This window comes from Triturus cristatus, chromosome 8, assembly GCF_964204655.1.
Source record: "Triturus cristatus chromosome 8, aTriCri1.1, whole genome shotgun sequence".
Taxonomy (NCBI): domain Eukaryota; kingdom Metazoa; phylum Chordata; class Amphibia; order Caudata; family Salamandridae; genus Triturus; species Triturus cristatus.
Genome location: NC_140591.1, coordinates 144,313,612 through 144,337,150, shown reverse-complemented (window position 1 = coordinate 144,337,150; position 23,539 = coordinate 144,313,612). Strand labels below are relative to the sequence as shown.

At 46.5% G+C, this 23,539-nt stretch overlaps 1 long non-coding RNA gene across 1 annotated transcript in view; it reads right to left on the bottom strand.

The window, feature by feature from the left end:
• Positions 1–20,019, bottom strand: part of LOC146801698 (uncharacterized) — a 61,800-nt gene extending 41,781 nt beyond the window's left edge. The window contains exons 1-2 of the long non-coding RNA XR_014967647.1: positions 19,982–20,019; positions 14,496–14,600 (exon numbers count right to left, since the gene is read on the bottom strand). This is a non-coding gene — a long non-coding RNA (uncharacterized LOC146801698). The remainder of the gene's footprint in view (positions 1–14,495; positions 14,601–19,981) is intronic.
• Positions 20,020–23,539: the final 3,520 nt, after the last annotated feature.

Genomic DNA, 23,539 nt, shown 5'->3' with positions numbered 1-23,539 from the left:
GCTCCGACCCCTGATTTGTCAGTGGCACACAGTGATGCAGCCACCTCACCTTCGCAGTCTGGTGTGTCAGTGGCACACAGTGATGCAGGCATTACCCCACCACACAGACCGGACACAGAAACCATATCAGGGGAGTAAGATGGGGATGGTAATTACTGTGTGAGGAAGGAGGCAGTAGCATCCATCACCGCCATATGGCCTGTCCCTGCCTGGTTCTGACCTATGCATCATGCCCTTGGACAATAACTTCCACTGACCCCCGGAACACTCTGCGACATTCACCCAGACCCCGACACGGACTGCCATATCTTCACTGCTAGACAATTACACAGCAATCCTGCTGCGAACTGCACTCCCCCTCTTCCAAATAACTTTTTAATCCCCAAAGGACTCTGGTTGGCCCACCACTGGGCTTCCATATAATGTTGGCTTGGATGGCCATGTACAGCTCCAGCTCCGTCAATCACCTGAATGTGAATAAAACATTCTAACTCACACAGATGTGTCATGACTATGTTCATTCACGTATCGAAGTATGGCTGGATGTAGGGACAATGATTGCACATGAAGGTACACCCTGGTAACTGACATCTATGCGCATGTGTATCCCTCACACACATGGCCAATTAGATGACTGTGAAGGTGAGTACCAGCTGTGTCCCCATTGCACATCAACAACAGTCTCACAACCCCCCAACGTAGGCACACGTCTATGTATTGAATAGAGCTGGGTGTAGGAATGACCAAATCGGTAGCAGGTGAGAAGTGGTGTCCTACATCACATGTGACAACCGACCTTCATGTTGCATACCTACCCACACACATCTGTGTGGACACGTCCTGTTATAATTCATAACATTGCTCCACATGGTCTGAGTTTGGACAACATACTCACATTGCTGAAGTCACGTAAGTGCACAGGTCGGCCAGCAACTATCCCAAAACAATGTCTGCCTCACCGAGGGGGAGCTTGCAAAAGGGAGCCACCCCCATTTTACATGCATCAGTCAGTTCCTCCCCGTGTAGGGATGATGCTCATTGTGCCACACAAGTGGACAATCTAATCAACACATCACAGTTAGACACCATTGGAGTTGCATAGACTTTATTGGCATGTGCGTGTCACAACATGCAGGGACATGCTTAAGACACTTACATGCAGCATGGGAACATGTCGAGGTGCAGACAATGGTGAGGCAAAAATGGACAACAATCATCACGGATGGCAACGGTCTCAGCACACCTTGCCGTGCTGGATGAGTCATGTGTTGTTTGGCGTCTGCCCATTGCCCCGTGTGAGGGGGCGCGACTCACTGCTCATGGGATCTGCATAGTGCTCTGCCACCAGAGTGCGCCGACTGTCTGCTCTGCTGACAGTGATCAGGTGAAAGGGTGCGACAGGTTCACATGTCGTGCTACATTGCCATGTGTGTACTCTCCCCCCAGCAGTGTATCCGAATTGGTAAAGTTGCCAAACGACGCTGTGTTGTTCCGACCATGGACCTGCATCACCCTGCACAGGTGTGTGTACACATGCATAGTTCCACACACATGCATCCGGAGTCCTGACGAAGGCGACATGTCCTCTGTTGTGGTAGGATATGTGTGCATTCCCCATGATGCAACAAGGTGTTGGGACCTGTGCTGTGGGTGACAATCCGATGTTGCTGCAGGAACGAAGTTACTCGTCCATGAATGCCTGTGCAGCTTCATGTGCAATGTGTTCCAATAGTACGTCGTTGTCGTGTTCAAGGAACACCAGGGTGAGCCAATCCATTATCTGGTCCGGACAGGTGTGCTCAGCCCAGCCATTTCACCAATCCGCAACACAGCCCAATAGGGGAGTGCCTCGATGTGGTCACTGCACACGAGGAATTGTGCAATCTCCCATGCACAACTGCCAATACATACGCAGAATGTCAAGGCATCCCATGCACAGCTGTCTCAGTTACACTCCTGTTCATGATCCAACAGGGGGCGGACACAAGTCATAGTCCAATTCATCTACGGTTGTGTTGGATAGGCAGACATCCATGGGACACTCGAATGTGCATGTTCGGCAGTGGAACCGGGGCTGGTCGCAGGTGACGTAGGCAAGGCAGAAGCTCAGCAGGTAACTGATCTGCAGCACTGCCAGTGGCAGTGCTCCCAGTAAATGCAGCATACGTTCACAGTACTGTTCCACGTGACGGGGGTTGTGCATGTGCCCGAGATGGCCTGCCATTGCGTTGATGCGTCTCGTGGAACTGGCACTCTTCTGAACTGCGGCAGTTGTGTGGAGGCTATGCCACAGATCTAAACAATGATTTGAATGTGTGTGCAATGTTGGGGATAATGGATTGCTGTTTCCGGGAGTGTCAAGGGCATCCCATGCAGGGGTACCTCAGGCAGGGGCTTCTGTGTGCGGGATGTGGATAAGTTGGATAATTCATTTGCGCAATGCGTGGTGTGGGAGTTGTCCCCATCTGCCATGGCATCTCTCGCGGGGTGTTCCAGACGCGTTCAGGACCAAGGTCAGAGGTGCAGGTGTCCTCCCGCCTTCTGCATTGGAAAAAAGGAGCTTTCATCCCTAATGTTGTCTGACTACTACTTGCGTTTTACGACTGTGATGTGGCTTTGGCGCTGAGATTGAGACGCGGCCTTGGGCTCATGGTGTACCGATGGCGATACACTCACACATGTTGGCATGTAGAGCCAGGTGCCCGAGAGGCCTTGCGCTGCTTGTGCAGTCTCACTCAGTCTCTCTTCCTCGCTCTCTCCCTCCCTCTCTCCCTCCCTCTCTCCCTCTCTTTCCTTTGTTGGCCGCATGGCACACCTTCTTCTCTTGGATTTTGTCTTCCAGGCTGTGTCCTACAGATTGTCCAGTGAGGACCCCCTAGGACTCATCCGAATGGTTATTTTGGCTTTTGATTGAATGGTGTTTTGTATTGGTGGTTGCATTGCTGTATGATTGAGTCTCCATTTTCTGGCCACGCATGTATGGGGATTTTCCTGCTTGTGCGACATCAGGCAAAATATATTGTTTTGCGATTCGTAGTGTTGGATTGCAGTTTCTTTGTATGTGGTTGGGAGAGGGGTCCGGGGGGGGTGTTTCCGGCCTGGGTGTGGTGTCAGTGGGTGTTGTGGCCCTCTTGGGTGTCCGTGCTGCATGGGCAGTTGCTCCGGGCCATCTGTTGTTCCTCATGTGTGGCTATGGGCTGTGCTCCCTTGTCTGGTGCAGGTTGTGGTCCGACTTTGCACCAGGTCAGAGCAGGTGTTAATTTCCTGGTGCTAATGCGCCTTATCGCATGTTTTGTGTTATTATCGCAGATCTGGCTGGTCGTTAAGAATGTTGCGGAGTGATGTTGTTGCTGCTTTTTGCTCGGGAACGCCTACTCTGCAACTCATTAGCGATAGTTGCCGGGGTCATCCGTGGCAATGTTTGTTGTGGATGCTAACGCTGGAAAAGTGGTGCTGTAGGCTGTTTCCACCGGCTTGTGAATGGGGCTTTTAATTTATCACGACTAAAGTGACGTTAACTCTGAGATAGCTCCATGAGAATATGGCCCTGAGTGTTAATCTCAGTGTTTCTCTTGAGGAGATAATGACATCACCCTCCTTGGGTCAGTGATATCACATTCTGCAGGTACACTTATAGGGGTATATTCTCAAGAACGTGTGATAACCATCGCAATAGTTACTTAACGCAACCCTCAACATCGCAGTCTATCGTGGGAAAATTACGCCGTTTTAACCAAGCATTCTCAACACGGCAGTACCATGCGATAGTCTACAGATAATACGTCAAATGTCCGTGTTAAAATCAACGCCACGCCACAAGAATGTAAAACGTGTACGCACAAAATCATGCGATGAGGCCAATCGCGGTACAGAAAGTATCGAAAACCAGCCACAGGCTTGCAAATCCCATGCGGGAAAATGCACTATAAAAGCAACAAAAATAACACACCAGAAAGAAGCCAAAGTGAGTAGCAACATGGATGCACCCTGACCCAGTGCAGAGGCCAACACGAACCCCACAAGCCCCACAGACCACCAGCAAAGAACAACGGGGTCGGGGAAGGCCAAGGAGAAGCGGGAGAGGAAGACGGGATGCAGTTCGCAGGAAAACAAGGCCAGCGTCCTGGAGATGATAGAACACCACCAGCAACTGACCCACAATCAGACTACCTGGAATGCAGACAGAGTGTTGAGGAGGCTAATGGAGGAGGCCAAGAGGCGCTGGCATGACGTGAAAACCCAAACCAGACACAAAGACGACGCCAACAGAAAGGCAGCGACAGAAGGTGGGAATCCTGCGCCACAGGAGGAGCTGGATGAAACAGAGGCCACAGTCAATAGTGCGGAGACGGTGCAAGGAGTCAGGAGTGCAGACACAGCTTGGGAGGACCTGACACAACATCAACAGGGTGAGTAAAGACCAGGGACTGGGGGAACAGGGGAGATGTGCAGAATGGCACACATGCACAAATAAGCAGGGCACACTGCACACCCACAATGACCCTGGATCATGTCCCTCATCCCCGTGGCACACTGCAGCACACACACATCGCAAAAACAGCACATCCACATTGACGACAATGTGTTAAAATATGCAACCCCAACACTGCAGAACAGAGGACAGAATTGGCTCCGCACACGCGCAGAAACAGGCCCACTACATCTGACAGAGCAGGAAACGGAAATGGAAATGTACGCGTAAAACCTCACACCCGTCATGTAGTACAAATGTACACTGTCCCGCATAGAAAATCCAGCACCTACAAAACAGTCACAATGTACATTGCCATACAGTCTGCATGTAAACAAGAACAATGCGCCAACACACATGTCAACACAATGTCAACATGCAGCTCTCCTCCACATCGCAGAGGGACAAACAACACCTCCAGAAGAGCACAGAAGACCACACATCAGTGATGCCGGAGAGGACCACCACACCTTCGACACCAACGCCCACAACAGCCCATGGACATCCCACGCAACCCACCACCAGAACCAGGGCAGCCAAGCTACTAAGAGGAGAACCCATCCCCTGCAACAGACCACACAGCATGAAGCACCCGCAGGCACGGCAGGCTCTCAACTCTTCACCGACCCACACATGGCACCCCAATGCCAGGTGTCAGAATGCCAAAAGGAGGTGGCCCAACAGGTGCGGGTGTGTTCCGAACTCATGGAAGGTGAACTAGATCACATACGTGGGTATCTATTACCCTTCAGGGACCACCTACTCCCCACAAAGGCGACCCACACTGCCATGGAGACACATGCAGATGCACATTCCCAGTACAGAACCAAGCCCAGGGGCACGCACATATCAGTCACACACCCACGTTGGCCCTGTGTACGAAGGCACAGTCCACTGCCCCTACGAATTGTGTGGGTGAAGACAAAGCTACATGTCCAAGCTCCAACCCACTGCCTGCGGTGAAATGTCTTCATTCGCTGTACACAGCACAATGTAATGTCCTAGGGCCCAGAACCCTCATGCATACAAAATGACAGGGACGCACACAGATATCATGTTGAACTGGCTACGGGCATGTGCGCCCAGCCCCTTTATTGGCAGGGCCACATGTACAGTGACGGCTGTGCTGGATGTGTGTGGGGTGGGTATAAGGCAACCCGCACGGAGTGCTTCGTGCTGGCAACAACTTGAACAGTGGACACCAGTGCAATGGAAACAGAAAACATCTGCATAACAGAGTCAACTGCTGAGCAACATGGAGGGAGCCGGAGCAAGTACAGAGCTCACCCAACATACAAACAGAAGTGTCTGTGAGTTTCAGTGCACTGCGCTTGGGTCACCTGAGCTGAGCGTGCTCATGTGAAGAAAATGTCTAGGATTGTGTCCCATCTGGACATTCCTGACGCAGCTGCAATGGGGTGGTGTCACTCCTGCATCATCTTCCTCATCGCCGTCCCAGGTCTCACACACTGCCTGAGGTGACATTTCTGCTTGAGCTCTCCACAGCACACAACCAAAACTGTAATGGACGATGATTCATGATGCACAGAGCTACTGGCACCTGGAGTGCTGAGCAGGGGATCAGGCAGAAGATGGCATCCACGACAGGTGCGGACAACTCAGTGAGTCTGCCAGTCCGACCATTTTGACACTGTCAGTTGGCGGTTGGATTTGGTCCTGGCGGTGGTGGCATGTGCCTCCTGCGGTGATGCGGCATTCGGGCCGGTCAGGACTTGAGTTGATGTGTGAGCCCCGGTGGGCCGCATTTGAGGCCGGAGGCAGTGTACAGTGCAGGGTCACAGATACATGGCGTTGATGATTCCAAGGCCATCGCCTCAGCGACCATCCAAAATCTCAGCAGAAGGGGTCCCGGACCTGACCAGCACAGAGTTAGTGGCCCCGGGTGCACTGCGGCCAGCACAGGCACCCCGCCGCGGTGCAGTCAGATGGGCCACACGAGCTGAGCGGATCCTCATCAATGTTCGAGGTGTATGTGGTGGTGGGTTGCGGGGGACAGTGGAAGGTGTCCTCCAGGGCATGATGCAAAGGGTGGAAGCTGTCTGGAAGCAGTAAATGGAGGAGTGGAATCCAACGGCATAGTTTCAGCCACAAAGTTAGTATCACTGACATGATGGCGATGAAAACCCCGAGTCCATGGACTTAGTCGCCACCAAAGTTCAACCAGAAAGTGTCCATGGGTCTCGGGGTACAGACTTAGTGGCACCGGGGCTGAAAGGGGATGCAGTCTGCGTTGAGGCCTGTACAATGACATTAAGTCAGCCATAAATAAATCAAGACTGAATTTGAATAGTGTGTGACCTACTCGACCGCAGTAGAGGCCTGAGGCAGCGGTCAGCGCGGTTCAGCGAGCTCCTCCTGGAACTCTAACACACGACGTTGACATGACATTTGGGGGTGACTTGTGTTTGACGGAGGCAAAAGCACCAGAGCCGAGCGGGTGTTCAGTCAGCGAGGATGACGTGTCCTGCTGGGTATGGACTGGATTGGATTGGCGTGAGGCCTGCTGGACCGCAGTGAAGGCCAACGGCGTAGTCATCAAGGGCCCACAGACACGTGTGGTTGGGATGCCAGGCATAGACTTGGTGTCACCACATCGAAGGGAGTATAGTGAGTTAAATCTGCCCTACTTGATGTTCTCGGGCATAGTGTAATCAAGACTCAGTTCCAACTGTGTGACCTACTCGACCGCAGTGTAGGCCGAGGCAGCTGTCAGCAGTGGCCCACAGCCACGTGTCCTTGGATCTCAATGCACAGAGTTAATGACACCAGGGCAGGTGTAGGTAGTGCTCGATCACCTCCGTAACGATGATCCTTTTACCCTCTGGACTGGAACGTGTCATCCTCTTAAACCTCTCCTTGCGTACAATGATTTGTACTCTGCCATTGACAAATCAAGACTCAGTCCCACATGTGCGAACGACTCAAATGCAGCATGGCCAGAGGGCAGTAGTCCGCGTGGGAGCACGGACACTTGTGGATGGACTGCTATGCACAGACTAAGGTGTCACCACATCGATGGGAGTATAGTGAGATAAAATGTGCCATAATTGATGTTCTCTGCCATAGTGTAATCAAGACTCAGTTCCAAATGTTTGACCTACTTTTCCGCTGTGCATGCAGGTGGAGTACCTCAACGAGAAGGGAGTACAGCAGGCCGGAGTCACGGAGGCCGAGATGGTCTGAGGAGGCTGCCAGGTTTGCGGCACTCTGGCTTGAAGCTTGCACCGGCACATGGTGGGCCCTCATTGACACACGCCACTGTCGGCAGGTGTGCATTGAGGCCTGGGTGCGCCGGGTCTAGCAGGACTGGTACGGGGCCCTGCGGCCTGGGGTGCAGCAGGTGCACAGGAACGCAGGCAACACCGCTCCCAGCGACGGTGTTGGCCTCATGGTGGGGTGAGGGTTGCCACCCTGGCAGAGTCATTGGACATTCCGGAAGAGGACCACGCCCAGAGCTACGTGCTTTTTATTCACACCCCTACGCGTGCCCAGCGTACGTCGAGCCAGCCCACTCCGCTCACTCTTACAGGGGTGGACATAACAAGCTACATGTCTGGGATCTTCCCCACTGGCTGGGCTGGCATGGTTGCGTTCACTGTCCACTGCTCTCCATATACCTGTGGTGTATGTCCACATTGATGTGTGTGGTCAGCATACTGCAGTCTGGCCATCGCTTCGACGCCACACTTGGCATTGTGTACATTGTCATTCATCAGCCAGTTGCATCATTCACACATGCCTGGTCCCCACCTCTTCCCACAAGCTCCTATCTTGTGGCTGAGGTGCCATGCAGTTGATGGCTTATGTGCATGGCTGGCCCAGGTTGCCAGAGTGAGTAGTGCTGTTGTGTCTGGTGGGTGGGTATTTTGTTTGGCATGTTGTATGTGAGTTTGTGACGTGTGTATTCCCAGTGTTGTGAGTTGCATGGTTGTGGAGTTGAGGTGTGTGGTGTGTTCATTTGGTACTTGCCAACGAGCAGTGCATTTACGTAGGTGCCAGCCAGGAAGCGCCGGGTGATGATGGGCTGTCGGAAGATGTAGGACTCATGCACTCGGAATGGGTGGTTGGCATAGAGCTTGGTGGAGATTCCCAGGTGGTCCACTATTGCCTGCATAGTGATGGGATGCATGTGCTTTCAATTGCAGATATTGTGTGCAGTGTCACCAGTAGGACATGTGTGCATTCAATTGCCCCCTGACGTGTGAGGGAATCCAGCTATGGCTTTGACGCCTTGCTTGGTCTCCAGTTGTTACTGCGCAGTGTGGGGGAAGGATAGGTAGTGTGGACAAAGCTGATGATGGCATCCAAGACAGTTGTGGGGCGCTTGGATGTGGCTGGCCGTGAGACTCCTCGGACTCTGGCGGTTGTTGGTTGGCAGGTCCCAGAGGCAAACAGGTGCGGCACAGACAGCAGCTTTGTCTGCGGAGGGATGTTGGTTGTCCGCTGTGTTGGTACCATCGGCCTGTGGGCAATGGTGGTCAGGATACGTAGGATGGTTGTCCTCTGAGCCTGAGATGGGCAATGACGTTCCCAGGTGTTGGGTCTGTGAGGTTGGTGCGTTTTCAGCAGGTCGCTGTCTTTGTCTGCGCTGCCTCAGTATTGGTCTGGGTGGAGGAGGCTCCGGGGGGGGGTCCTGGGGGTGGTGGCGAATGGGTGTTGTTGCCCTATTGGGGCTCCGGGCTGCATCTTCAGTTGCCCGGGTGCATCTGTTGCTCTTCATGTTTGGCTCTGGGCTGTGCTCTCTTGTCTGTTGCAGGTTGTTGACCGACTTTGCACCAGGTCAGAGCAGGTGTTAATTTCCTGCTGCTAACGCTCCTTATTGCATGTTTTGTGATCTTTGTGATGTGGCTGGTCGTTGAGAATGTTGTGGAGTGGTGTTGTCGTGGCTTTTTGCTCAGGAACGCCTACTCTGCATCTCATTAGAGATAATTGCCGGGGTCATCTGTGGCGATGTTTTTTGCGGATGCTATCGCCGAAAAACTGGTGATATGGGCTGTTAGCACCAGCTTGTGAATGGGGTGATGAATTTATCGCGACTTTGGCTGCGCTAAGGTGCCGTCAACTCGGCGATAGCTCCTCGAGAATATGGCCCATAGCATACTTAGTGTTTGTATACTATTTGTTGCATCCTTAGTCCCAGACACTGTAGATTAGTTATACATTTTAGGATCCTGAAGAATTGCCCTATATCACATCTTGACTAATTGACAGCATAAAACATGGTGACCTTATAAGTCACCAGGGATCATTGGCCCTACTGGTGACATCACATTTTTAATAAATCAAGCATACTCATGGATTAAAATTTGATTTGAAACTTGCCTAGCCTTTGTTAAGTGACTAACCACTACATCGACACCTGTGTTTCCTCAATCTACACAAAGGGCCCTTAACTTGCACTTCTCTGATAAAGATCCCCCTTGAAGGTGCCCGTTAGGCATTGCAGCACCGGCCTGACGAGGAGCAAGCCCGATGATGAAGCATGACACCCGCAATGGTGTGTGAGGGCCTAATTTCCAAAAAGGAACTACTCCCCTTGTAGGTGCTCCTTTTCTCTGACCTACTCCTCTTTGTCCTTTGTCCCCTTTAGGACCAGCATACCTTTTTCTTTTGAGAATTAACAGTGGAGCATGTATGCTAGGTCCCCTATTTTTTGTGATGAATATTACTATAAGGTGCCATTAAATTAAAAGGTGAGAGTAATATTTTGAAAACAAATGTACGATTGTTCATATGGCTTTTTTTGATAAGCCAAAAGGGAAAATGTCCAACGTCTGGTAGAAGTTGGACTAGTTGAAGACAGTTACAGGGTGAAGATGAAGAAAGTTGATGTGGGTGGAGAAAGGCAAAGTTGGAGGATGGTGAAGAATGTGAGGACCTCAGATTGTGATTGGGTAGGGAGATGTTCATTGCATGGTAAACTGTGGTGAGACCATGATTGGAATTCCGGGGCATGTTTGAATGAGATGTCTGAACTGTTGACGTCTTAACATTGTTGGTAGGGTTGCATGGGGTGTAGGGGCTTGAAAGTGCCAAAAAACACTGAGCCCAACCAGACGCTCAAGCTTGAATTTATCATGGGAAGTCTCATGATTATTCACTGGTGCATTGGGTGACAGGCATCACAGTGTCCCCAAGAGAACTCGACAGGGAGCTCTTAGCCAGCCCTGGCAAGGTATTGTCTTGAAATATTTTTAAAATATTTCCAGAAATTCACTCCTAATTCTCAGGGAGTCATGTGGCTCAGATTCAAAAGGATCATTCTAAGGCTAAAAAAATTAAGATTTCACTTGACAAAATTCCAAATAGATTGGTTCCAGCTCAGTGTCGCTTGAACGTTCTTATGCAGAAAACAACAATATTGAATCTAGGATGCCTAGAACTGTTGAATGTGATTTTCTAACAGAGGACCTTGGCTTGGGCTTCCCAGTTTTCTAACCTTCTTGGCCGGACCTGGCAGCCTACCACACGAGTGCAAGGCAGTGCTTCTGAGAGATGGTAAAGCGCTTCATGAGAAGCGATTCTTTCCAGAGCTTCAACATTGTAGCTTAGTAGGTTCAAATGTTCCTGTTCCATGGAGGGTGGTCATGAGATGAATCTATTTTCGCTCAGCTCTTCTTAGGTCTTAAACCTGCTCTGCCTGGCAGGGTCTTGTTGCAAGGAGATACATGCAAATCTTGACGATTATAAGGGCCAGTTTTACTACCATTGTTCATCGGGACTGTTTAGGAAAGTGGGTTTCTGTTGCAGAAACCCCTCCCACTTTTTTCCAGATTTCTGATGCACTTTGACTTGATGTGCCCTGGGTCCCTGGCAATCAGGTTACCAGGCCCTGTGTTTTTTTTACCAAAACGGTACAATTGTACCCACAATTGGCACCCCTGTGGCCACATGTAAGTCCCTTGTAAAAGATACCATGGGTACCAACGGCACTGTGACCAGGGAAGGCCTCTAAGGGCTGCAGCACATATCGTGCCACCCTTAGAGGTCCTGTACCTTAGCACACACAGACTGCCATTGCAGGCTGCGTGTTCTGGTGCAGAGAAAAGTGAAGCATCGACACGGCCCACATACCTGTGTGCCATCCCTGCAACCTACAGCCTATGGTATAGATAAGTCACCCCTCTAGCTGGGTGCACCATAGCAGTGGTGAGGGTACAGTTGCACGAGCACTGTACCCCTACAGTGTCTATGTCCTTTCTTAGACATTGTGAGTGCAGTTAAGCCATAAAGAGTATATGGTCTGGGAGTTTGTCATTACGAACTCCACAGCACCATCATCGCTAAACGGAATTCTGGGAAATTTGGTAGCAAACTTCTCAGCATAATAAGATGTATTATACATTATAGAGATGCTCCTTGAAAAACAACCAGCCTCTGGTGGGTGTCCTGACTGGTAAACACCGGCCTGCCACCACAAGACAAGTTTTGGGACCCCTGGGGTGAGAGCCTTCGCTCCCTGAGCCCAGAAACAAAGCCTTTCCTGGGCAGAGGTGTTCACACCTCCCTCAGGCCAGGAAGTGCCATCTGTGACAGGGGAGCTCAAAGGCCTTGCCGCCTTTGCAAGGTTATCCCACAGCCTCTCCTGCTATCAGGAGCAGGCCCCCTTTCCTGTCTACCTCCTTTTCAGCGGGAAGACAGGCGGGAAAACTTACAACAGCCCAAACGGTGTGCCCACTTCTGTCAACCCCACCCCTCAGGTGGGGGAGATGAGGGGAAGCCCAGTCTTCAGTACCCGCCATCTTGCAGATGGCAGGCACTCTCCAATCAGAATTAGGGACTGTGCCCGCTCCCCCACGTGGAGTGAGCACACCAGGGGTGTAGTCATCCTAAGGTCAGTAGCCCATTGGCTACTAATCCGAGACCCCTAAAATGCCCCTAAATACAGCATTTAGGGGGCAGCTCAGAACCCAGAAGACAGATTCCTGCAACCTACGAAGAAGAAGCCGGAAGAAGTCGCACAGCAGAGGAGACTACAGAGTTGAACTGTTAGTTCCCGATCAAGGTTTCTCAGTAGGGCTCAAATATCTATACAAATCCGTATGCGAAAAAGACCTTAAAGAAATGTCCGTAAACCGAGAAGCCAGGTGCACCTATCTTATACGTCGGGAGCTGCACTCCACACTCTACGGATGTCGGTGAAAGACTGATAATCTCTCTAGGAGCCCACGACGTTGGCTTCTAACCGTCTACTATAACGGGGACCTTTAAGCTCACTTGACCTAGCCAATGATCACCTCTAGATCTGCACCTACGGATTTATACAGATATTCTAAATATTCCTGTGATACCTTGAATGGGAAATGGGCGTTTTTGTGGAACTCTCGGCTCACAGACATTTCTTGAAGGTCTTTTTCGCATATGGATTCGTATAGATATTTGAGCACTACTCAGAAACCTCGATGGGGAACTAAGTTTGTTTTGGTGGACCTTACGACACACAGATATAACTTTTAAGCCTTAAGAAAGTCGTGTATCGACGAAACACGTGTCGGCTATTTATGTACTACAACTACGTATCAACATTTCTGAAAACTAATTTACATTTTTTCATGTTCTTTCCATATAGACTGATTTTATTCACAATGTACTTTTGAAATTAAATACATTACTGACTTTTGATGGTCAGTTGTAACTTTTTTGGTGCTGTGCTCTGTTTTCGTATTATTATACCTTTTTTTATACGGGTCTGGGTTCGGTCTCTGAGTGTGTGTAATCAGTCCTTGATTGAGTGAATATAACAAATGCTTAACACACCCTCTGGATAAGCCTAACTGCTCGCCCATATTGCCACAAAAACAGCAGTTAGAACTTATCTAATTTAACCTCTGTTATACGTCTGAGAACTCCCTGGACTCTGTGCGCACTATACCTTACTTTGGTATAGCATATATAGAGCAAGCTTCCTACAGTGTGCGACAGAAGAGTGATGCAAACAAGTACATAATTTATTTGACTAATTTTCCTTCCAGTGCAAAACTTGTTTTGGGCAGGAAAGTAGTATGAAAGTAACTCAAACCAGCGCAATGCTGACTCTGACTCTGCATGTCTGATGCACTGTAGAGCACACATACAAAGTAGGACAAGTTTTACAGCTTATCTAGGCACAGTATGTTGTACTGGAAGAGGAGCCTTCCAGTGCAAAACCTTTGCTAGACTACCAAACACACCGTTGCACAATGGCACAATGGTTTGTGCGTGGCACTCAGCAGCAAAATTCTGCATTAGCGCTTTGAAGAGGGATGGAGATTGCCATATCTCTGTAGATATACCGCTCTTTCCCTATCACACAAAGCAGTGCAGTATTTTTGGCTGCAGCGCTGCGTTGGGTGACACTTTGATAAATCTGTCCCTGAGTTTATGCAGCAGAGCTAGAACAAATGCAATTAATTACAAGCTTCTATCTGGTGTACTTCCTAGCTGCTATAATAGGTGGTCGCAAATTCCCCGAAAATATTCCAGCCTTGGGGAAGCTTAATTACAGAATTTCCAAAGTTCGTCACCCTGCTTGTGTGACATTACTATATATATTCCTGATTCAATAACAGCTTTCAGATTACATACAGCTTTTAGGACTAATTTGTAGCTCTCATGTTTTGTCAGTTGGAAATACTTGGAATATGCTATGCATATAAGCCCAAAGGCTGCATGTTTCTCTTTTCATTTCTGCATGGAAATGTGCTATTTATTATCATGGCAAAATATTAATATTAGTTTGAGCAGTTTGAAAATGGAGGCCCTTAACTGAGATATGTGAAAAAGTTTTTATGGTATAACTGAAATAATGTGGAATCATTAGAGGGGGATGAAGTTGAGGATTCATCACTTCAAATCTATATATTATCAAATTAAACAATATTTATGACTCCACAATTGCAACCAGTTTCAATATGTTTTTACTAAATGAAAACTCTGGCTGACATCCCTGTTAGATATGCCAAAACCTCACTTTTAGAGAGACAGACTCATCAGACCAGTGAGGAGGGAGCATTCATTGACTTACCATAGACAGTGAAAGCGGCGAACATGGCCAACGCTGCACCCACCAGTATGGGACGCATGATTTCTGCCACAGAAGGAGTCAGGAACCTTTTCTATATTATCTTTACTGAGCTCAAAAAATAAGAAATCACTTAGATACAATTTAGGATTAAGACATAGCCATACATGTTCGGTCTAACACAATAAGATAAATAAGGAACATACCATAATTAACAAGCATTTTTCCCACAACAGCCATTTTAACATCACTTAACAAGGTAGTAGAAGTTGTACAAACTTGCACTAACTAGATTTGATTACAACAAGCACTAGAAAAATAATAGGTCTTGCCTTTCACTTGTGTCAGCAGACCTATTGACTTTGCCTGTGCTTTGTGCTAATGCTGTACTGTATTTCCCCCAAAAGGCATATTTACATGCTAGTGCACAGCTGCATTATCAAAAATCAAAACTTTAAAAAAAGTATAATGACAAATATGTGCATGGGCCATCACGCATGTGCATGTATGCGTCATAACATCACAACCGTTCTGATGTTAATTTAATTTGCTTTTGCAAAATGATGGACTCCCATCTTGGAGCAGTAAGTTACAAAAATATCAAAGCTCTTTTTTCAAAGAAAGGAGCGCCCTGGGCCTCCAAGAAAAACAAACCTAAAATCAAAAAACATATGTGACAGGGAGGAGATTGTGGGGAGCAACAACAGAGGGAACTAAGGGCCTAAATACAAGTTTGGACTGTCAAACCTTGGGCGGAGGTTTGTTGGCGGTCGGAGCTAGCAGATTACCAGTCAGAACTAAAGAGGATAATGCGTCTCCCGGGGGTAGCTAACCTACCACGCCGCACCAGTGGTCCAACCACTGTATTACTACTACGGTTGTCTGGCCGCCATAGGACAACTTGCAACCGCCGTGGATCCGCGATCCCTCGGCGGTGGAGCGTCGGACCGGAGCAGCGATATGCTGGTGGTGCAGCTGTGGCACCGCCAAGCATATTGCGACTTTCCTTACCTCCACACTTTGCATGGCGGTGATCCCGCCATGAAAAGTGTGGTGGTCAGGAAAGTAAGGGGACCCGACAAGGTCCCCATGTGCATCTGTGAATGGAGGTGCATGTAGGGGGGCACATGGTGTGCCCTCCTGTTTGTATGCACCCCAGTTCCTGCACAGCATGGACTGCACAGTCACATATGAGCCTTAGAACTGCACCGCCGCAGGACTCCTGCGCCACCCGCCAGACCACGAAATGACTCAAAATCTAGCAGGTGGGCAGCGGTCAACTTTGGCAGTGTGGGAGCGGGCCGCTGGCGTGGCGGCCCATTTCAACACAGCAAACGTCATATCCAGTCCTCAAGTAAGCAACAGGGGAGAGCAACAGAGGATTAGGGTGGGGGATTGTTTAAATAAAATGACAAAAGTTCCTAGCAGGACTTGGGGAGGTAGAGGAAAGCAATTTACAAGTTTTAAGTGGGACGAGGGGGCAGCACAGAGAGCGGGGATGTTAGGGGAAAGCTGCACAGGGAGGCAAGCTTAAGGAACAATACAATATTGAGTGCTGGACACAAAAGAAATGGAGGAGAGGGCAACAAAACACATGCACACCATGGAAGTTATACAAACAAATGGAAAAAAGTAGTTCCGTGGTGTGGAGCTGTGGAAGGATGCAAGTGATCCCATCAAAAGGATGGTTAAGAAATTATTCTTGGGTGGAGACAAAAGTAAGAAGAGGAAGGGAAGCTAGCAAATAAGAAGCAAGTAAATGAGATTGGTAAGAATGCCAACCAATGGAAAGCAGTGGGCTAACCTAAAGCCCACTAGAAGCATTGGTATTGTTCATAGCAGCTCTTGAAACAGACAGCCAAAAGTTGTCTATATGCGGTATCTAAAAAAGATGCACTACGGTGAGCTGGGTTCTAGAGATCATCATTTGTTTTTGCAAGTTGACATTTAAAACAATATGGCCCAAATTCACAAAGATATTTGCCCATGTAAGCCTACTATATACAAGTAAATAACCTTTCCTATGAACCTCAAACCACATGTGATATTCAGAAAAGATGAGTTCACACTTGTGAAAAGACTTTAATGTTATTAAATCTACACTTAAGGGCCTGGAGTGGGTGTTTTGGGGAAAGAATGTTGTCCTGTCAGTTTGTGTACACTAACAAATCTGCTTGTCAGTGAGTATTCACAAATCTATTCCTGAACTATCCCCATCCTAAAATGATCAGAAATGTACTCCTGGGCAGGAGTGAATTCCTTCTAGGTTGTGAACAGGCAGAGAACACTCCCAAAATTGGTAGGGATTTAGTGGACTTGGTTAAGCAGCTATGAAAAATATTTTCTCTATGCAGGGTAAAAGAAAGAGTTTTTTGCAAAAAGTAAATGCAGGGCCCCCTGTTGCCTACTTGCATGGGGATGCATGCAGGTGGGCACAAAATGTGCCCTCCTGTGTGCAAGCCCCCCAAGTTCTTGCAGGCACGTGTAGGATTTTTTGGGGGCGTTCCCATTGCGGTGCCCATACTCAGAGGCACCCATGTGGGATTGCCAAAAAAGCCCGCCAGACACGAGGAAATTCGTAATTTGGTGGGCGGTGGGCCCATGGGTTTGGCAGTGCAGGAGCGGCCTGCCGGCATGGCGGTCCGCTCTTGCACCGCCAAACTCGAAATCAAGCCCTTAATCTTTAAGAGTGATAAGAAAGGGTATAGGGTCCTAGTCTGAGGAGTAGTTTAATATAGTAAATATTTATTTCTACCAAAGAAAAAAACTAGAAAATGGAAAAATACTTAAACAAAAATATAAATAGGATCTAAAAGGTATAGAGGTCCTGGGTGAGGACTAAATAAATATGAGCTAGTAGTATTATCACGTTTGACATTTTAACGTTTGACATTTTAAATTATTAGTTATTTAAAACTCATAGTAAAACATACACAAATTATGCATTTTTATAAAAATATATCAAATACCTGTAAACAATATACAAAAATAAATGCATACATAATAAGAATTTCTTGGTTATATTTCATAGTAAAAGCACAATAAATGTCGTTAAATGTTAATTTGTTTAAAAATATATTTTATTATCTATTAATGGACAAAGAAAATATTATTTTCTAAAATATTATTAAAAACAGGGAAAAATAGATAATGGTTTGAAAATGTATTTCTTAGTGTTCAAATATGTCTTAAATGTTTTTGAATATTAAATTAATATTTAAAAATAAACCTTCCCACACTTTGTATTAGTTTTAATAGACATGTTAGTCCTTATTTCTTCCAGCCGTGGTCATTTTCTTTTTACATTTTCTAAATTGTATATCTGTTTTGTGAGTTAGTGGACCGCTGTGGATATGGACGAATGGGTGCTGTTGCGACGGAGAGGTAGGAAAGACCTTTTTAAAATATATTACTTTAAAAGTTAAGGTACCTTTATTACAGGGAAAGCCTAGGGGAAGTGTTTAACCCCTTCTGCGCTGCGTGAATTTTCGCGCTGTGCGGGAGTTTTAATGAGTGGGCGGGGTTTGGCCGGCCCCTGGCCATCCTCCGCACACGCCCACCGTGGCATCGGACGACCGGGGGCCGTCCGAAGCACAGAAGGGGTTAAGTGCAGATGTTAACTGTGTTGTTGAATGCATTGTGTTTTAACCCGTATTTCCTATACAGTTTGAAAAAGATATGCCATCTCAGTTTATGTTTTGGAATTTGATGTTTTTGTAATATTTTTTTTTTCTTTAAAACGTGTTGGAAGCAATGTTCATACATGTTTTTTTTAAATCACAGCTTATTATTTGCAAAAAAAACCTTTCCTGGAGCGTTTTGTTGATTTGATTCTATTTTCCCATTAAATACATCTTTTAAAGTTTTTTATGGTAATAAGCATGGGATTATTAACAATGGAATATTATTGAACAACAGTAGATGGTTCCTAAAAAACTACTGTCATTTAAAAAAGGAGACTTCCTCCGGTAAAGTTGTGTTTAATTAGATGGTCTATCCCAATTAAGATTGTTTAAACAATTGCAAGACAGGAAAGTAAAGTTGATTTGTAATTTAGGTAGTTTGAGTTCTGGAAAATGTATGCGGTATTTTTCAAATAGTCAGTGCCACTAAGCGTGTCAAATGATTGTACTATACTTATGAGTCTTTCATTCATTTCCTTTGTGTTTCTGGTAACTTCTGGTTGTAGACTATTTGCAACCAACTGCCCTTCTCTCGTTTCTTGGAAACCTTGCTCCATTTTTAAAGTTTCCAAAGAATAACAGAAGTTAAGGTGGACAGTTTTTCAATTGAGCTATTGAAAGAGTTGTGCCGATCCTCAACAGCATCTTGCCCCTCCCTCTAAGCAGGTCAGGGAGCAGTTCCTGCCATCTGTTGAAAATATGGGTTCTCTTCTTCGACCTGACCAGTTTAGTTTACCATGAACAGGGCTTGATGGTTGAAATAATCACAGCCACCCAATTCACAACTATATGGTCCATCAAAAGTCCTCTTATCTAAATAAAAATGAGTTCGCTTTGTGAACCACAAGCTTCCAGGAAGTCTCCAAGGTGCGCAACATCCAGTTATCTGTAAGATTGTGTCCCAATGCTACCAATGGATCACAAGTTGATCCCCGGTAGCCCAATATAAAATAGGGAATAACATGAAGTCATCAGAGTTTCCGCCCTCATCTCCATGTGTCAACATGTAATTTTAGGCATGTTAACAAGGGCTAAAAGTACTCTAGGCCACCTGAACCTGGTAAAAAAAATGCCAAAACTTTATACCATCGGGTGTAGAAACACTGTACCACTTTTAATCCCATTTGCCCATTTTTAGACAAAGAATGAATAGTTACATTCATAATGAGGGTCTAAGTGGGAGTATTCCTGTCAGCAGGGCTAGTTGGGATGCTCAAAGCTCTGATGTTAGTACACATGGACCTAGAAGAGTGAGGTGTGTTCTCACTGGATTTAGTGACTGCACCAAGGAAGGAAAACAAGTGAATTACTCAAACTACCTGACCTCAGTTTCTCAGCGTGGTGTGTGAATATCCTCAACATGGGTTTTATAGAATCTCAACTTTGTGATCACCAACATTCTGTAATTTAGTTATTTTCATCTGTTAAAGCTCTGACACAGAATGTTGCGAAGTGATGCAAGTACTAGACACAATCCTAGAAAACATATCTTCTTCCTACTACTATTTTCTCTGTTCTAGATTTGAGAACACGGCTCTGAAGAGCTCTTATAGGACTGAACACATTGCGTTTCTCTGCACACACCCTATCTACCAGAAACTGTAGCTGTGGATAGGCTGATAAGCTGTTGCATGGTGTTTTAACAGAATCACGAGGCATTTGTGGAAATAGCTCCGAAGTGCAGGATACCAGTAGAACAGGAGCACGTTTGGCATGACACTTAAGGGGGTAGTGAAAGACTGTCCCAAAATCATAGTTTAAAATATTCCCAAAAAATAACAAACAACAAAGATTTTGTTCGCTCACCTGTGTGCTGGAATCGACCTCTTGTACTCGAGCACGATACACAGCAGTCTTATGAAGTGTCAAAGTTAATGTTTGCATTATCGATTGCCTTCTGGAACACTGTGCTTCCCCTGTAGTGCCAGGAGCACAGGAAAAAGTCACTTGAGGTCTGATTTACAAAGATAAACTTACACTTTTGGGTAAGTTTATGATTGTTTGCTAGTCACAAAGGGATTTATGAGTAGTATCTTTACACATAATCTACGGGCCTCATTTATGGGGTTTTGGCGTAGTGCAGAGCAGCAATTCACCTTGCATCACTGCCCTGCATCAAAGTGAAAGGGCAGGATTGCATCGTATTTATCCAATACAGTGCACTCCTGTCCTTTCCCTCTCCACTGGAGCATTTTCGGCAGCCTAGCACCAACGCAGGCACCGCTGCACCATGGTGCAAGGGTGCCTGTGTTGTTGGCAGTATTGTTTTTGTGCAGAAAGGGACACCTCCCTGCACAAAAACAATCCTAGGAGGTTTTTTCCTCTTTACATGTGTGTTGCAAATGGAAAGCGGAAAAAACTAAGAGAATTTATTTCTCCCTGTTGCGCCTCACCTGGTGAGGAGTAAGGTTTTGGCGCATCACCAGCTTTACATGGTTTTGTAATTCTGGGGAAGCAACAAAAACCCTTCCTAGCACAGAGTAAAGCAGCTCAGCTATTTGCATTGCCTTGCCTTACTTCATATCTATGAGGCCATTCCAAGCCAAGCAAAGTGGCTTTGCGTGACCTCATTAATATGATTTTGTAATTTGCGCCGCCGGAACATCACAAAAAGTGGTGCAGCGCAAGGGGCTCATAAATATGCCACAAAAGGAATCATATCATTTTATTTGTGGAGAATCCCCACTCGTAAAGATACTACTCGTAAATCCCTTGGTGAATAGCAAACAATTGTAAACCCATCCAAAAGTGTAGGTTTACCTTTGTGAATCAGGCCCTTGCTGTTCAAGCAATAAAAAGTCACCGGCTGCTGTCTGATTTAAGGGGGGGGTCGGGGCTAATGTGATGAGATCAATGCATTTTGTGTAATCTGTGTGTGAATGAGTGTGTTGTGGTAAATAATTTAATTACCGGGACTTAATTTGATACAGAAACATAATAAAATAGCTCAGTAAATAAGAGGCAGAATCCGTGGTATTAGAGGTTCGGAATGGGCTTTATTCCAATGGTCGATTATAATCGGTTGCTCCAAGTTCCATCACCACGAAGGTTCAGGAAGTGAAGTACATACATTATTGACAATCAATTACTTTTATACAATAGGCATTACAGTGGAGCAAATACAAGAGGCGTAACAATTGATAGTGGTGATAATAATTCATATGCGTAACCGAAAATGGGCGTAATGAGGAGTAAAAAGGAACATAATTGGTTATGATGTCATATATATAGGTGGATCTATAAGATTATACTTGGCATAGATGCGCGCGCAGCAGTATGACGTGTGATTGACGTGCAACTAGGGGGTGAAGGGGACTTGACATTTAGCTCTACATGTGGCGACAGAAGTCTGGAGGGTCAAGTCAACCTAATCCCAAATCATATCTAACATCCTATGTTTAAAGAACTAAGTTATCCAAAAGAGAGGTCTCTTCGAGTAGAATCTTATTCTATACTGACTATACTGACCATTAGTGCGTGTACAAGCGTCTAAGTGTCTACACTAGATGCGAGGGGGGAAATCTTCCATAGCAATAGGGCTATGAATTACTTTCATAAAGACAGAGAAGCCGAGCCTTTGCTCGGTAGCTAGAAGAATGTTTACTTAAACTGCTAGACAGGAATGCATCGGGCAGGGAACGGAGCAGATAATTTCGAAGGTGAAATACAGTTTTTGGCAAGCAGCAGGCTGATGTCAGGCTTCGTGAGCCGCGCAGAGAATGAGACAAAGTTCATGGTCACAAATGCAGGCTCAGACTGGAGCTTTCAGAGGCAGAAGGCAAGAAGAGTTCGATGACAGAATCAGGGCCTACTTGCCTGGACTGTAAAATGGCATAAGTGAACCATATAAAGCCGGTGGCCTTTCATACTTAGGAATGGAATATCCGGCCTATTCATGGCGGATCTGACAGAGGACATGTTGACGGTGGACGCACATGTGTTTGCGTCTTCATAACTGGAACTGGAGGGAACATACATGTATTTGTGATTCATACATGAAACCGTTGGGGTCCAAGATAGGGGACATAACTGATCAGAAAAAATCCATATTTCCACATTCCCTCCTTGTCCCCTACTTGCCCGTTAAGAGATATCAATCTTCATCAATCCATTGATCTGTTCATATAACATCATTTGTTCTTCTTTCTTCTTCCGTGACGAATGAAATCTTGGTGGTGGAATACACGATGTGGCACACAGACCACAGATCGCTGGTCCACATTGTAGACATAGACAGCAACTGAATAGTATGAGAAGGCCAATACCTAGGAAAGATAGGACCTTCCATCCAAAGGTAGATAATACACTCCAAAACCAACCGGACCAAGTCCAGGTGCCTGGGTTCTGGTGTATCTGGCTTACAATCTTATGAAGGCGAGTTATGGCTTTATATACAGATGGCGAATTTTCTGGTATGAAAATGCAACAGCTTGATCCGATGACCCTACAAGCTCCGCCCCTATCGGCCAGGATGACGTCAAGGACAAGACGATTTTGAAGCACAACAATCCGCATAGCAGACTGCTCTTCTGTTAAATTGCCTAAGGCGGAAATAGTTTCATTCACTACTGCTTCAAGGGTTCTAGTTAATCTACGTATCAGTTTACTATTAGTAACGGTACCTATATAGGGAAAGAGACCTTTATTGAAATCTGTGTATTTTTCCCATGCTGTTTCAGTGTAATCGACTATTGGGAGATCTCTCCTTACTCTATTATTTACTAAATGAGTGTTTCTGTGACAATCAGGAGGAGCTAGAAAAACGGGTGGCAAAAGGAATCCAATATAGCAAGTACCATCCCAATCTAGAGGCAAACGTACATATGCCGTCTGACCACATATGAAATGGAAATGGCGAGAAGCTCTAAATGTAGACTTGCCTTGATCACTAAATTCTACTATAGTGGTGCATCTACTATGGCCCATATGTATGGAACCATTCTTTCTTATACATAATTCCCCTTTTACTGGGAATACGGACATGGCGGGCAAGATTAGAGTAGCTTCGGACTCGACATTTAGGATCATAAGATTAAGTGTAAAATTACCTAATCCATACACTTCATTTTCTAGATCCGTTCCTGTTCTCTGGGGAAGTCCCTCCTTGTTAGGGTAGCAGACCTTAAGCAAAACTAGGTTCAAATTTCCCCATACCCAGTTATCTTGGTAAACTGCAGAATTCAAATCTAGAGAATTAATTAAACTAAACCATGCTCCACAGGAGCCGTTGTGTGTGAACGGGTATGGAAAGAGAGGTAGAATTCCTTTATAATTCTGATAGGGAGGGAGTCGGCCACATATCCAACAATTTGTAGCATTGCTAACCTGATGGGAATGATGTAACATACTGATAAACGTGTTATT